Source organism: Protopterus annectens, chromosome 12.part0, assembly GCF_019279795.1.
Source record: "Protopterus annectens isolate FY-2018-M chromosome 12.part0, PAN1.0, whole genome shotgun sequence".
Taxonomy (NCBI): Eukaryota; Metazoa; Chordata; order Ceratodontiformes; family Protopteridae; genus Protopterus; species Protopterus annectens.
The window spans coordinates 508,734,474-508,751,231 of record NC_056746.1 but is presented as its reverse complement, the minus strand read 5'-3'; the positions used below and the strand labels follow the sequence as shown (position 1 = coordinate 508,751,231).

At 46.7% G+C, this 16,758-nt stretch overlaps 1 protein-coding gene across 1 annotated transcript in view; it reads left to right on the top strand.

Annotated features, from left to right (window-relative positions):
* LOC122816679 (cytochrome b-c1 complex subunit 2, mitochondrial) overlaps positions 1-16,758 on the top strand; it is a 475,154-nt gene that overhangs the window by 106,505 nt on the left and 351,891 nt on the right. The window lies entirely within an intron of this gene.

Sequence of the window (16,758 nt, the reverse complement as noted above, 5' to 3'; positions counted from 1 at the left end):
CCTAAAAATGGAGGTAGCAATTAAATTGTTCAGTTGTCAGCCTTTCTTTCTTACAAGAATAATGGGTGGAGGATCTTGATATTCTCTGGATGTGCACAGGCACTGGTGCCCGAAGCAGAAGCAGTTCGCAAGTGCCAGTCGGCTGACTCCTGAAATTTTCTTTTTCGAGTTTCATTACCGAAGTCTTCAACTAAAGCCAAGTACCCTTTTGGAGAAAAAGGGGAAACTTTTTTTTTGCTCCTTACCGATGTCAGTAAAAGTTAATAATTGTATTACTTGTGGAAAGCAAATACCTCATAAAGATTTTCTTCCGTACTGTATTCCTTGCCTAGGCCCTGACCATGACGTACCTTGCTGTCAGTTTTGTGCTTTTAGTCAGCGCACTATCTGTCCTCTGTATATATTCGCCTCTAAATATTTTGGTTCTCGGTTTAATTATCCAGAAATGTTGTCAGTTAGCCATCAGACTAACGGAATTCCGAAAAAACGCAAAGATAAAGACAGAGACAGGCCGCCGAGGTCCGAAAATGCCAACGATGCTTTTCCTAAGCCAGTCGCCAGTTCACCGGTACTAAGTGAGGTGCTTTAGCAGCCCTTGATACCCGCTACTTCTGATTCGCAGGCGTCTTCTGAGACTCATTCGGAGTCCGGTATGCTGTGAGATGCTTCAACTATGGAACCCACAGATGTCTCTACCTTGGATGGGTCCGGAGCCGCTGTGCAGGCACCGGCTTCTGAGGGTGTATTCAGGCCTATGGACTTGCATATTAAATCAATGCCTCCTTCTTTGCTTAGGCCTAAATCTCGATCCATGCCTAAAAAGCCGACGCCCAGGCCACATGCTGAGGCCTCTATGCCTAAAAAACAAATGATAAGAATGGCTGAAGATCTAATAACTGTAATCAGGGGTAGCCAACTCCCCCCTTCTAAGAGGCCTAGGACTGAAGTTGATTATGAATCTTCTGATCAGGATTCTGTATTTTCTGATTCTTCTGATGATCTGGATTTGCCCTTATATACTTATGAAGATTCTGATGCAGAGGACTCCATTCCCTCTGCTTCCCTTCCTGAGGATTTTTCTTTTGGGGAAACCTTACATACTCTAAGGGAGCATGTCCACTGGAAAAGCCAGGATTTTTCTGATTCAAAAAAGAGGCTTAGGGATTTCCTTCTCCTACCTCAGCATAGGCCTTTAGCTATTCCTCCTGTACTAGACATTGATGCTTTTTCTGAATCTAGTTTAGCCCCCTGATTCCCTGCTTCCTGCTTCCAGAAAACCTGACCGATACTACAGGGTCCCTGAGTTCCACAAGTTCCTTTTTCAAAATCATATTGCAGATCCAAAGACTATTTCACAAGGGCCCAAGGGCATTAAGGCTTCTACTGCTAAAAATCCTATCCCTTCTGATAGAGACTCCAGGGCGCTGGATAGATGGGATAAGAAGGATGTTCGTGTTTCACTGTTGCAGTCATTACACTTGGGTTATCCTGCTGGCAGGCTACCCGCAGTCTGCCTGAATTCCAAAGTCCTGGTCCGGCGTCTGTTGCTGTTGCCTCTTCCCTAACGTCAGTGTGCCAGGGGTATACAAGATGTAGCCGACACCATTTTCTTCAGTCTTTCTTGCCACGCGGTGCCCGAAGCAAAAGCAGCTCGTAAGTGCCGGTCGGCCGACTCCTGAGATTTTCGAAATTGAATTTCAGATCCGAAGTCTTCAATAAAGTTAAGTACCCCGTTGGGGAAACTTTTTCGTGCTCCAGACCGATGTCAGTAAAACTTAACAATTGTATTTCTTGTGGGAAGCAAATACCTCATAAGGATTTTCATTCTTACTATATTCCTTGCCTAGGCCCTGACCACGACGTTGCTAGTCGTTGGTTTTGTGCTAGATTTAACCAACGCACTATTAAGCATCAGTACGATTTTGCTTTCCATTACTTTGGCCGAAGGTTTAACTATATAATGCCGTCGGAACAGCTGACGACCGGAGTTCATAAAAAATGCAAAGAAAGAAAAGGACAGGCATCCGAGGTCCAAAACCGACAAAGCCTCTTCTAGGCCAGTTGCCGGTTCTCAGTGAGGCGCTTTCGCAGCCCCTGACACCCGCTACCCGAGAGCCACAGAACGCCTCCGACTCCCACGTGGAGACAACTTAGGCCTCTGGAAACTCAAGGTATTGGGCCTACGGAAACTACTTTCTCAGATGGGTCCTGAGCCGCTGAGCAGGCATCTGCTTCTGAGGGTGTTTTCAGACCTACACAGCTTTCTATCAAGACCACTTCAGCAACCAAGACAAAGTCTAAAACACCTTTTAAAGACAAAGAAACAAGTACAGCATTCCCCTGGACAGTCATCCATGCCTAAGAAACAGATGCTTAAAATGGCCGAGGACCTAATTACTTTGATCAGGGGTTCCCATCCCTCTCCTGATAAAAGGCCTAGGCAAGACACGGACTATGATTCCTCTGATCAGGTTTCTATTTCATCTGATTCCTCTTCAGAACAGGGATATTCTCTTCCTCCCTATGAGGACTCTGATGCTGAAGAATCTATCCCTTCAGCCTCTCCTCCTGAGGACTATTCTTTTGGGGAAACCCTGCACACCATGAGGGAGCATTTCCACTGGGAGAGCCAAGATTATTCAGAATCCAAGAAAAGGCTCAGAGACTTTCTTTTATTGCCTCAACACAGACCTCTTGCTATTCCTCCTGTACTAGACATTGTAGATGATGTATTTTCTGAGTCCAGTCTGTCTCCTGATTCTTTATCCCCTGCACCAGTTAAGCCAATTGGGTACTACAGGGTTCCAGATTCACATACATTTCTTTATAAAAACCCTGCTGCTGACCCAGAAACTATATCTCAGGGTCCCAAAGGGGTCAAGGCTTCCACTGCAAAAAACCCTGTTCCCTCTGATAGGGATTGTAGAGAACTGGACAGATGGGGGCAAAAAAGTTTACACCTCTGCTACTTTAGCTGTAAGGGCTTTAAACTGCCAGTTTCATATGCTTAAATATCAGCAATACCTAATGTCTCTGCTAAAACAGAAAATGCTGACAAACACTGAATGTCCTCAAAACAAGGACATGCAGAATTTTATTGCATGCAGCTGAACAAGTGGCAAAGCATACTTTGCAATGTGGTTTTGATTCACTAGAGGCTTCTTGCAGGGCTGCAGTTACAGGCTCTGTCATTCGAAGCCATGCTTGGTTAAAGGAACAGAGTCTGCCTGATTGTTAAAGCAAAATTATTGGATGCTCCATTACAGCATTATACTTTGTTTGGTGTTAAGGCAGAAGAGGTGTTAAAGAAAATGGAGGATAAAGTGAAATCAATGCAGACAGTAAAGGATTTCTTACAGGTTCAGCCACCCAAATTTAGCAGGAACTGGCCTTCTAAGAATTGGTCCTTTCCAGTGTCAGACAGACCACAAAGAGGCAGATACAGACGCCCTAGAGGCAGATCTCAGTCCCAAGGCTCATACAGGCCTAAACAATGGGATGCTTCTGCCCCCAAAAGCAGAGAAGACAAATCACAACCATATAGGAAATAGTCCCAATGACGTCCCACTGCCAATGCCAAGCACTTGCCTTTTGGCAGCACCCTTAGGGAGAAAGCTAGCACTTTTCTCACAAAATTGGCACATGATTACCCAGGACAAATGGGTACTGAATATTGTTTCTCAGGGCTACATGTTCCACTTTCATACCCTCCCAAAGGCAAAAGGTATGCCAGACCTGCCACACAATCAATGGGTAGAGGCACAAAAGCAAATTTCATCTCATGGACATGAGGGCTAGTCAGAGTACCACAGCAAGAGCAGGGACAAGGATTTTACTCGAGACTTTTCTTGGTACCCAGAAAGGACAAAGCCTGGAGACCAGTACTGGACCTGTCTATTCTAAATACTTTTCTGGACGTTCCAAAATTTCAACTGTTGACACTGCAGCAACTTCTGCCCATGCTGGGCAAGAAGGCTTGGCTCGTAACTTTGGACCTCAGAGGCATACCTGCATGTCCCAATCAGACAATCTTGCAGAAGATACCTCAGATTCATAGCTAGCTCAATGCACTACCAATTCTCTGCACTGCCCTTTGGCTTATCTACTGCTCCCAGGGTCTTCACAAAATGCCTGACACCAGTAATTGCATTTTACAGACAAATAGGAATTCAGATATATCCCTAATTGGACGACTGCCTTATTCAAGCAGAGAGCAAGGACATTCTACTAAAGCATCTGGCGTTTGTAAAAAGATTACTAATTTGCCTAGGGTACACAGTAAACGAAAAGAAATCAAAACTAGTACCCTCTCGAGATAATATTCCTGGGTGCAAATTTAAATACAACTGCCCAGATGGCTTATCTCACGCCAGACAAACAAAGGCAACTGACTCATTACTTCCAAATGATGGCAACAAAAACCCAGTTACCTGCAAGAAAAATTCTGCAGGCTTTGGACTTCATGGCATCTTGCATTCTGCTAATTCCATATGGAAGACTGCATATGAGGAAGCTACAATGGTATCTAAAAAGTGTTTGGACTCAACATTGCCACAACCTGGAAATAATAATTACTCCTGGAAACAATAATTATTGTCATTCCCTGCCTGCAACAGGAGTTTCGATGGTGGGCACTGGCCTGTCACCACAACAAGGGACAGCCATTCACTTTACCCACAGCCAGGCAGACACTAACAACAGATGCATCGGATTATGCCTGGGGGGCACACATGGCAGGAAAATGTATTCAGGGCACGTGACCCGCAAGCCAAATGCATCTTCATATCAATCAAAAAGAGATGCTAGCTGTAAAGAATGCCCTGACAGCCTTCAAGGATCTACTTCATCCAGGACAACTATTGCTAAAGATGGACGATACTACAGTCATGTGGTACATAAGCAAGCAAGGGGGCAAACATTCCTACCCCCCTCTGCAGGCAAGCCATGACTTTGTGGAACACAGCATTGACCTATCAAGTGCATCTGCAAGCACAATTTCTGCCAGGAAAGACAAATACTCTGGCAGATGAACTAAGCAGAAACCTCATGGACCCTCACGAGTGGAAACTAGATCCACAAGTCTTCAGCATGATAACAAGGAAATGGGGATGCCCAGACATAGATATATTTGCCTCCCCTCACAACTACAGAGATTCTGCACAAGGACTTATCACACACAAGCATGGAAGGTGGATGCTCTATCATTCAGCTGGAAAACCCTGACAGTTTATTCCTTTCCTCCACTGCCTCTCCTCCCCAAGGTGCTCCTAAAGGTCGGACAAGAGAAGCCAAAAATGATTCTGATTGCCCCAGACTGGCCATGCCAGCACTGGTACCCAATCCTAAAGAGCTTGTCTCTAGTCCCAGCCTGGACTTTACCTTGAAATTCCTCATCTTCTGACCCAGCAAAACAATCAGATCCTGCAAAGCCAACTCAGAACCTTAAATCAGCTGCATGGCGAATAATATAACCACTCAGAACACACCTCTCTCTAAAGCAGTTATGGATGTCATTTTGGAAGCCAGGAGGCCCAGCACCAGAAAATCTTATGCAGAAAAATGGAAGAGATTCTGTGCTTGGAATTGGGCACAAGGAATTGACCCGCTTGTTCCAAATATTCTTCAGGTTTTACAATAAGTAACTGAGATGCTGGACAAAGGCCTATCCTTCTCATCAATTAAGATCCATGCCTCTGCCATTTCAGCTCATTACAGTATGGAACCACCTAATGTTAAGTTGTCAATCTCACCTTCATTCTTGCTGGATGGGTTCGGAGCCGATCCTCAGCTCCGACTCGGCCTTTACTAAAGCCCGAGAGCTACTTTTACCGGCTTGAGGCTACCCTATATCCCACAATGCTAGGCGCCAACTACCTAGATCTCGTTTGCCACTTCAGCTACGAGGTTGCGTTTTTTTGCTGGCTCCAGGTTGTATTGATATTTTTATATTTCTAGTCAGTTTTTTGGTCCTTAACTTTAGCGATAATTATAACTAGTACTACCCTATAGTTCCCCTTTTAGAATCCCCTCTTGGGTAATTTTTTTCTAGGTCCCCCCCCTCCTGTTTTTCTGAATAGTTAGGCCTTTGGCTAAAGTTGTTTTATTGTAGTACTTGTGTGGAGTTTTTTGTGTGTGTGCCTAGAATTTAAAGTTGTTGTATTTTAGTCTGTTACAAGTTTTTTGGTGTGTGTATGTTGTGTTGTGCTGTGTTGTGCTTGTGACTAGACTTTTAATTTTTTTTTCTGTCTGCCTTGTCATCCTTGTTTCAGGATGTCGAAAGACACCTAGGTCTTGGGCTTCAAGAAGTGTGACTCGTGCTGTCAGAAGATGTCTCTGACAGATGGTCACACTTCTTGTGTGTATTGCCTGGGCCCTCTGCACCTGCAGGACTCTTGTTCTGTCTGCCATGCCTTCAGTCCAAGAGTCCTGCAGGAACGCAGAAATAAACTTATTTTCTGAGAGGCTTGTTGAAGCCTGAAGGTTCCCCGGCCAAGCTTTCATCGGGTAAACCTTCTAAGCCCACTAAACCGTCGGCTCCATGTTCGGAGCCGTCACAGAGTGGTGCTGCCACTACTACTGCATCGGTTCCATCCTGAACTGATGATTCGAGGCCTCAGTCGGCTCTGACCCTACTGTCGGAGCAGTCTTCTAGCCGAAAGCACTCCAGGGCTCCTTCCTTAGTCTGTCCACTCAGCTCCGAGGTCTCCGTTGTTATCGGAGCGGAGCCATAGGTCCCATTCCTCTCGGTCTTCCAGGCTGTCGGATCATGACCTCTAGAGGGTGGTTAGCGGACTCCTTAAGTCGCAGGCACTGGCCCAAATGTTGCATAGCCCTTCTCATCAGACAGTGGCTATCCCTACTCCTTCTTTGATTCCTCCTCCGACTCTTCCTCGGAGCCAGAAAGTGTAGGGGTCGGAAACGTCGGAGCCAATACCACACCTTTCGGCTCCCTCGTCTGCTACAATCTCTTCCTTGGTTCCATCCTTGGAGGGATCCGGACGCTGGGACTCCCTCATCGGCTCCGAGGGGGCGAGTGGCATCGGACCCTTGTCCGACCCCATTCTCTTTCTCGGAGCAGGTGAGTTCAGCCCGACGTCTGCCTCAGAGCCATCCCTCTCGGTGCCGGGAGGGGTCCTTGCCTCTTCGGAGCGGGGACCCTCTTCCCTGCCTGATAGGGGCGCCTTTGAGGTTATGAGGAGTGTGCTGGCCCCTGTGCCCGCTCCACAGTCGGCTCCTTCGGCTCCTCCCTCTATGGTGCCTGCTTCGGTCTCTACCCACCCTCCCAATCCTGAGCGTGGAGAACCGACACTACGGGTAGCCTCATTGGGTGTATAATCCTCTTCCTAGGCCTCCCCTGATCCTTCAGGGGAGCCTCCTCGGAAGTGAAAAGGCAAGAGGAAGCATGTGGACTCCCCTGAGTCAGTCACGTCTGACACTGACTTGGATGAATCGGAAGGGTCCCCAAGGTCCCCCTCTGAGGATGTCTCCTTTTCTGACATCCTGGAGATCCTTAAGCAGAGGGGGAACTGGTCTGCCCTCCAGTCCTTCCGAGGACGAGTCTGTTTACCTAGATGCGTTTGGTTCTCACCCTTCCACCTCCTGGGTGTCCCCGCCTTTCGACCATCTCATGGATGTGGTGGCTCGAAAGGCGTGGATGGCCCCTGACGCTATGGAACCAACCCCCCCGGAGGCCGACAATTTATTACAGCCCCTTCCGACAAGCAGTTTCTGACCAAGGGCGTCCCCGTTGATGCCATGGTGGTGGCGGTGGCCGCTAAGAGGGAGCTGGCTGATCCTTCAGTACCTGTCCACCCTCCTAATAAAGAATCTAGGACTATGGACAGGTATGGTAAGCGGATGTTTTCTTCAGCGACCTTTTCCATGCGGTCGCTGAATTATTTGTGTCATTTCACCCGCCTTCAAAGAGACCTGCTCAAAGAACTGGGTGACACCTTACAGGATCCATCAGCTGAGGGGTCTCAGGACAAGATCAACTCCCAGCTGGCAACCCTGAACTCGGTTGTTAACTCCTCCATGCGGCTTATTTCCTATGCGGCCGATGGGGCGAGTAGGGCCGCAGGCACAGGCGTTGCCTTAAGACACACCTGGATGCGGCTTTGTAACTTCGCTGACCCCTTCAAGGCGTCCTTCACTAACACCCCCTTTGATGGTTCGGCTTTGTTTGGACCTCAGGTGAAGGATACTTTGACTAGGTGCGAACAAGAAGGCAAGACTCTCTCTGTCGTGGGAGTCTGTTTTTCCACCCCTTCTAGGCCATACCCTAAAGGTCAGAAGAGTGGGAAAATGTGGTTCCGCGAACCACAGGGAGTCGCGCCTGACGCACGAGGTGAGTTTCCCTCCAGAGGCAGGGGAGGGAACAATAACAGATGCCGCCCGAGAGGCAGAGGGGGTCCGCAAAATCAGGGTGTCAGGGAATCTTTCTCTGAAAAACCCTTTCAGCATCCCTGAAGAGCTGCCCGACTGTCCGCCTTCGAAGGCAGTCGGGGGAAGGTTAACACTGTACCCAGAAGCCTTGGCATTCCTTAACGCAAGACAAATGGGTACGGTCTATCATATCCGAGGGTTACAAAATTCCCTTTATCCACACCCCTGTACAGCCAAAATGGCCCCTTCCAAACATTCCACCCCGTCTAAGGCAACAAGCCGTATTAGAAATTTCAAAACTGCTAAGAAAAAGAGCCATCCAGCTAGTCCCAGCAGACCAGTTAGCATCCGGAATCTACTCCAAGTTATTTTTAGTACCAAAAAAGACAGGGGACTGGAGACCTATTCTGGATCTCAGCAGGCTGAACAAGTCTGTTCAAAGAACAAAATTCCGGATGGTCACGGTACAGTCCATTCTACCCTTTTTGGGTCAGGACAATTGGATGTGCTCAATAGATCTTCAGGACGCGTACTTCCACATCAAGATGCACAGGCGCTCCAGGAGGTTTCTCCGCTTCTGGCTGGGAGCCAGTCACTACCAGTTCAGAGCCCTGCCCTTTGGTCTCACCACAGCCCCCCGGGTGTTCACCAAATGCATGGCAGTGGTTACGGCTCACCTGAGACGGCAAGGATTCCAGGTGTTTCCATATTTAGACGACTGGCTCCTTACCGCCACCACCAGGCGTCAGCTACTCCAATGCAGAGATTATACCATACAAACTTGCAGCGAACTAGGTATCTCCACAAATTTCGAAAAGTCTGCCTTGTCAGCCTATTACTTTCATAGGTGCCACATTAAACACAGTCAAGCTGTCGGCAAAACTACCCACACAAAGAGTATCCGACATTCGCTGGCATGTTCAGGTTCTTCTACAGTGCCACAAAATCCAGGCCAGATTTGTACTGAAAACCCTAGGTCTCATGGCAACAACGATCACGTTACTCCCACTAGCTCGCTTCCATATGCGGATCCTTCAGTGGATGCTGTTTTCCCAGTGGTCCTTTCAACATCTTCCAATGTCACGCAACATTTTAATCACCCAATCATGCAAAAGACACCTTTCTTGGTGGATGGTCTCCCCTCAGGTGCTTCAGGGCAGACCCTTTGTTCTTCCTCCTCCGGTTGCTACGGTGACAACGGATGCCTCCCTGATCAGGTAAGGGGGGGGCATTTTCAGGGCAGGACAGTCCTGGGCACATGGCAACCATTAGAATGCCACCTGCATATAAATGTCTTGGAGATGAGAGCAGTACTTTTAGCGTTGCAAGCCCTTCAAGACTCTCTCTACCCACCGGGACTATTGCAATTCAGACGGACAATATGTCTGTAGTGTGGTACATCAACAAGCAGGGCGGAACAAAGACCTATCCCTTATGTCGAGAAGCACTCAGACTTTGGCAGTGGGTGATCTCCTCTCAACGGTTTCTGATAGCAACGCATATCCCTGGGAAGTCCAACGTCATAGCAGACAGGCTGAGCAGAGCCATTCTCATGCCCCACGAGTGGTCTCTCAATCAGACAGTAGTGGAGAAAATCTTCCGAAGGTGGGGTCGACCTTGCTGCGACCTTTTCGGAACCCCTCAAAACAGCAAGTGCCACGACTTCTTCACTCTCTTTCCTCTTCCTGGCCACCCCCCCAGAGACGCTGTAGTCAACGATTGACCCCGGGGTCTTCTGTACGCATTACCCCCCCTTTCCCTTAATCACCCAATTGATTCAGAAAGCAACCGCATTGAGATCCAGAATGATCCTCATTGCCCCTTACTGGCCTTGACAAATCTGGTTTCCGTTCCTGCATCGTCACCTACTGGAGCAGCCCTGGCATCTGGACCCAGTGCCAGATATTTTGACCCATCAGTCGGGCGAGCTGCACCAGTCCCTTCAGTCTCTCAACCTCACAGCTTGGTTGCTCCACTTCCAACCCTAGCCAGGCTTCCATTTATTTCTCATTCAGTGCATGACATCATCCTTGCTTCCCATAAATCTACTGCCAGGAAGACTTATGCTAGCAAATGGAAACGTTTTTCTTTCTGGGCAGAGGCTAGAAATGTAGACCCTTTCACAGCCACTGTCCAAACAGTTCTTGACTTTTTTGGCAGAACTTTTTCAAATGGGTTCTTCCTCGGCCACCATCAGAGTACAATTGGCGGCTATTGCGAATTTCCTTGTTGGTTTGTCAGAGACCAGCATCATGTCACACAAGCTTTGTAAAGCCTTTCTCAAAGGTATCTTTTTACTCAGGCCCCCAGTTAAAGATCCTCCCACACCGTGGGATTTGAACTTTGTATTAACTTCCTTGATTCTCCCTCCTTTTGAGCCTGCGGCTTCCTGTTCTTTGAAGTTACTCTCATGGAAAACCCTCTTCTTAGTGGCTATCACTTCAGCGAGAAGGGTCTCAGAACTTCAAGCCCTATGTATTCGCCCTCCTTATCTTGTTTTTCACAAGGACAGAATGTCCCTCAGAACTAATCCTTCTTTTTTACCCAAAATATCTTCTGAGACAAATCTAAATCAGACCATCGATCTTCCAGTTTTCTTCCCAAATTATACCAACAGAGCAGAACAGAAGCTGCATTTTTTTTAGATGTTCACCGTCAGCTTTGTTTTTATCTGGACAGAACTAAGCAAGTAAGAAAGTCTGACAACTCTTCCTATCTTATGCGGAAGGGAAACCAGGCCTGCTAGTTTCCAAAGTAACTTTGTCCAGGTGGTTGGCCTCTGTCATTACGTTGATCTACGAATTGAGACATAAAGAGCTCCTTACAAAACCTAGGGCCCATTCTGCTAGAGCATTAGCTTCTTCAGCAGCTTTTCAGGCAAGATTGCCATTGGATTCCATTTGTGCGGCAGCCACATGGGCCTCTCCTCATACCTTTATTTCTCATTGCAAGCTGGACATGGCCTCCAGAGGTCGAGCTGTTTTTGGTTCCACTGTGCTCAAAAGTCTGTTCCTATGAGCCACCCAGGGCTAAGGTGCTAGGGACGCAGTCCCATCCAGCAAGAATGAAGGCGAGATTGACAACTTAACATTAAGAAGTTATGTACCTACCATAACGTTCCATGTTAGTTGTCTTCTCGCCTTCTTTCTTGCGTCCCACCCTCCATCCCCCTAGCCTGGACAGACCGAGAATATCTTTTTAGACCCTTTTTTCTCACTCCGGTATGAACTTACCTAGTTGCCTCTTCTTGGTAACTCTATAGATAGGTATATATATCTATTTATACATAAATTTTTATGTATGTATATTTTTCTTCTCTTGTTGTGGGGACATTATGTCTATGGTGCTAGCTTCCAAACGAGATCTGGGTAGTTGGCGCCTAGCATTGTGGGATATAGGGTAGCCTCGAGCCGGTAAAAATAGCTCTCGAGCTTTAGTAAAGGCCGAGTCGGAGACGAGGATCGGCTCCGAACCCATCCAGCAAGAAAGAAGGCGAGAAGAAAACAACTAACATGGAACGTTATGGTAGATACATAACTTCTTATTTTTTCACATCCACTGCTAAGGCAATACCTCAGAGGGGCCAAAAACATAAGACCCCCAAGGAGAGCACCAATACCTACATGGGACCTCAATTTGGTCTTGGAAAAGCTCACACTGCCTCCTTTTGAGCCAGCCAATACAGCGGAGATAAAATTCTTATGGAAAACAGCTCTGCTCCTAGCAATAACTTCAGCAAGAAGAGTCTCAGAGTTACAGGCATTAATGGCCGTGGAACCTTTTATCATTTTCCATCCGGACAGGGTTTCTCTAAGGACAAACCCAACATTTATGCCAAAGGTAGTATCCAGTGTGGCTCTTAATCAAGCCATTCATTTGCCTACTTTTTATCCAAATCCCCAGAATAAAGGGGAGAGACTTCTGCATTCTTTGGACATACACAGACAGCTACGCTTCGATTTGGACAAAACTAAAACTTTCAGAAAGACTGAGCAGCTTTTACTTGCATATGCTCCAGAATCACAAGGAAAGGCTATCTCAAAGCAGACTATTTCAAAATGGATAGGACACTGCATTCGTTTTTGCTATGCACAGCATGGCAAATCAGTGCCTAAGGGCATTAGGCCACATTCGACCAGGGCAGCAGCCACATCAGCAGCCTTTCTCAGAGGAGTACCAACCAGGGAAATTTTGGAGGCTGCAACTTGGAGTTCAGTGCACACTTTTACCAAGCACTACCACTTACCTCTTTACTCTAAATCCAGAGCAGGCTTTGCCACTGCAGTTCTGCAGGGCCTCATAGCCACTCCTAATTCTATTTAGACCCAGCCGCCCAACCTCAGCTTTGGGATTCAGCACAAGTGTAATGACTGCAACAGTGAAACACGATGGACATAGTACAGTTGTGTACATACCATAAATGTAGATGTTCGAGTGTATTCACTGTTGCAGTCCAGGTTACCCACGCACCATACCCCTTTCTTTGGGACTTATCTGTACTTCTCTATTCTATACAACCTATGTGGTGTATTTGCTTGTAGATGAAGGTATTGTTTATTTTAGTGCGTGCTTTTTATAAGCAATGTTTTTAGCCTACACTTTTGAGGGCACCTGACATCTGGGGCAAGAAAAACTGAAGAAAATGGCGTCTGCTGCATCTTATATACCCCTGGCGCACTGATGTCAGGGAAGAGGCGACAGCACCCGGCACCGGACCAGGACTTTGGAATTCAGGCCGACTGCGGGTAGCCTGCCAGCAGGATAACCCAAGTGTAATGACTGCAACAGTGAATACACTCGAATATCTACATTTATGGTAGGTACACAACTGTACTTTTACACTTCTGCAACTTTGGCCCATTAGGGCTTTAAACTGCCAGTTTCATATGTTAAAATGTCAGCAACATGTTATTGGACTGCTTAAACAGAAAATGATGTTGATTCCTGACTGTGTGGAAAATAAAGAATTACAGGATTTAATGCATTCTGCCAAACAAGTTGGAAAACATACTTTGCAATGTGGTTTTGATTCATTAGAAGCCTCTTGCAGTTACTGGGTCTGTGCTCAGAAGGCCTGCTTGGTTTAAGGAGCAATCTTTGCCTGATCATGTTAAAGCAAAATTGTTGGATGCTCCTTTAAATCAGGACCGTCTGTTTGGCAACAAGGCTGAGGAAGTTCTTAGATGGAAGATAAAGCTAAATCTATGCAAACTGTTAAATATTTTTTACAAGTTCAGCCTCCTAGATTTAGTAGGCACTGGCCCTCTAAGGATTGGTCCTTTCCAGCCCCTTCCAGGTCTTCTCAAGCCAAATCCAGACACAGCAAAAACCCCAGGTTTCAGACCTAGGGGACTCTCAAAACTAAGCAGTAGGGGGCCTCCACTTCCAAGTCTGGGAATAAGACTCCTCCCATGGTAAACTATCTCAATGACTTCCTTTTAAAATTTCCAAGCACTTATCAGCTGACTGCCCCTTTGGGGGGAAAGATTGCTCTTCATGCAAAGAATTGGGAACTCATTACTCAAGACAAATGGGTTTTAAATATAGTGTCCCAGGGATACAGATTTCACTTTCACACGTTGCCAACACCAAGTGGGTGGCCGGACCTACCCCCAAATCAGTGGGCAGAGACCCCAAAACAAGTACTTTACCTCTTCTGGTACCAGTTGAATAGCCCCATGCTTGAGAGAGAAAGGGACAAGGTTTCTACTCAAGACTTTTCCTGGTACCCAGAAAGGACAATTCATGACACCCTGTCCTGGACCTGTCTACTCTAAACATCTTTTTAGATTTAAAAGAAGCATATCCCAATCGGGGAATCTTGCAGAAGATACCTATGCTTCAAAGCAGGCTACACACACTATCAGTTCTCTGCATTGCCCTTTGTGAATACCCTGGTAGCAGTGGATAAGCCAAAGTGCCTAGCTCCAGTTATTGCATTTTGCAGGCAAAGAAATATTCAAATATACCCATACCTGGACAACTGTCTAATTCAGACAGAAAGCCAGGACATACTTTTGAATCATCTGGCCTTTGTAAAAAGGATTCTAACTTGTCTGGGGTACACCATAAACGAAAAGAAATCACACCTGGTACCCTGTCAAAAATTATGTTCCTGTGAGCAAGCTTGAATACAACTTCCCAGATGGCTTACCTCACGCCAGAAAAGCAAATTCATTTGACAACCTACTTCAAACAAGTGGCCACAAAAGCCTTGCTATCTGCAAGACACATGCTGCAAGCCCTTGGTGTTCATGGCCTCCTGCATTCTTCTAATTCCATATGCAAGACTGCATATGAGGAAACTACAGTGGTATCTAAAAAGCCTATGGTGTCAACATTCTCAAGACCTAGAAACAATGATTCCTATCATACATTGCCTACGCCTAGAGTTCCTTTGGTGGGCAGAGGCCTGCCACCAAAACAAGGGTCTACTTCTCACACCACTCCCTGCCGCCCAAACCCTAACAGATGCATCAGACTATGCATGGGGGCTCACGTGGCAGGGAAGTGCATTCAGGGCAAATGGAACCCAAGTCAAATGCACCTGCATATCAATCAAAAATAAATTTTAGCTGTACAGAATGCTCTGACAGCCTTCAGGACAACTAATGGTAAAGACTGGCAACGCCACTGTTATGTGGTACATAAAGAAGCAGGGGGGGGGGTACACATTCTTACCCCCTCTGCAGACTAGCCATGGCATTGTGGAACACAGCCTTGCGCTACCAAGTGCACCTACAAGCTCCATTCCTGCCAGGAAAATTAAATACACTGGCAGACTAAGCAGAAACCTCATGGACCCACACAAGTGGAAACTGGAACCAAGGATTTTTAACATGTTGACAAGCAAATGGGGGAGCCTAGATATAGACCTGTTTGCCTCTCCCCAGAACTACCAGTTGGATAAATTTTGCACAAGGACTCCCCACAAACAAGCCTGGAAAGTGGATGCTCTTTTCTTCAGCTGGAAAAACCTATCAGTCTATGCCCCCCAACCGCCTCTGCTTTCCAAAGTAGTACTAAAAATCAAACAGGACAAACCAAGGATGATTTTGATTGCTCCAGACTGGCCGTGCCAACATTGGTACCCCCTCCTGCGCAGTGTGTCATGGTTATCATGGTTATCTCCATGGCACCTGCCTTTGACTCCTTCCCTGCTGTCTCAGCAGGAGAACCAGATTCTGCACCCTCAGCTTTCAACACTGAACCTTACAGCCTGGCTAGTGACTTAATCTCTCCTTTACCATCCCTCAGCAAACCTATGCTGGATGTCATTTTAGAGGCAAGGAGGCCTAGTACTAGAAAATCTTATGTTGACAAATGGAAAAGGTTCTGTGCCTGGAACCAGTCTCAAGGGATGAGCACAGCAGCACCCAATTTACCTCAGATTTTACAATACTGAAGGGAGATGCTTCACAGGGGCCTGTCTTTTTCCTCCATTAAAATCCACACCTCAGCCATTTCAGCTCATTATAACACAGAACCTCCCCTCTTCTCTCATCCACTGCTCAAGCAGTTCCTCAGAGGGGCCAAAAATTTGAGACCACCCAGGAGAGCTCCAGCCCCAGCCTGGGACCTTAACTTTGTCTTGACGAATCTCACTCTGCCTCCTTTTGAGCCAGCTGCTACTGCAGACTTAAAATTTCTTTCTTGGAAAACAGATTTCCTTTTAGCAATCACTTCAGCTAGAAGGGTATCTGAATTACAGGCCCTTATGGCACTGGAGCCTTTCATGCTGACAGGGTGTCCCTCAGAACCAATCCATCCCTCATGCCCAAGGTGGTATCCAGTGTGGCTCTTAATCAGTCCATATTTGCCAACCTTCTTTCCCAATCCACAGAATAAAGGGGAACGGATACTGCATTCCTTAGATGTGCACAGAAAACTTAGATAATACTTTGAGAGGACTAAACCTCAAAGGAAATCCGAACGACTGCTGGTGGCATTTGCTGCAGGGACAGAGGGGAAGGCAATTCTAAATCCATAGCTGGCTTTGCCACTGCAGTCTTGCAGGGCCTTATAGCTGGCCCTAATGCTATCTAAATTCCTCCTCCCAAGCATTGCTTTGGGAATCTACCCAAATGTATTGACTGCAACAGTAAAACACGAAGAACATTAGTACAGTTGTGTACACTTACCATAAATGTAGATGTTCGAATGTATTCACTGTTGCAGTCCTGGTTACCCTCCCTCCAGCCCCCTAACTTCTTTTGGCTATACCTCTCCTTTCCTTTACTATGCTTAAAAGCCTTTTTGGTGTATTTGCTTTTTTGTTGGAGGTATATCTTTGTGCTTTCATGTTTAATTGCTTCCCATTAGGGGGGCACCTGACATCTGGGGCAAGAAAAACTGATGTAATGGCGTTGGCTG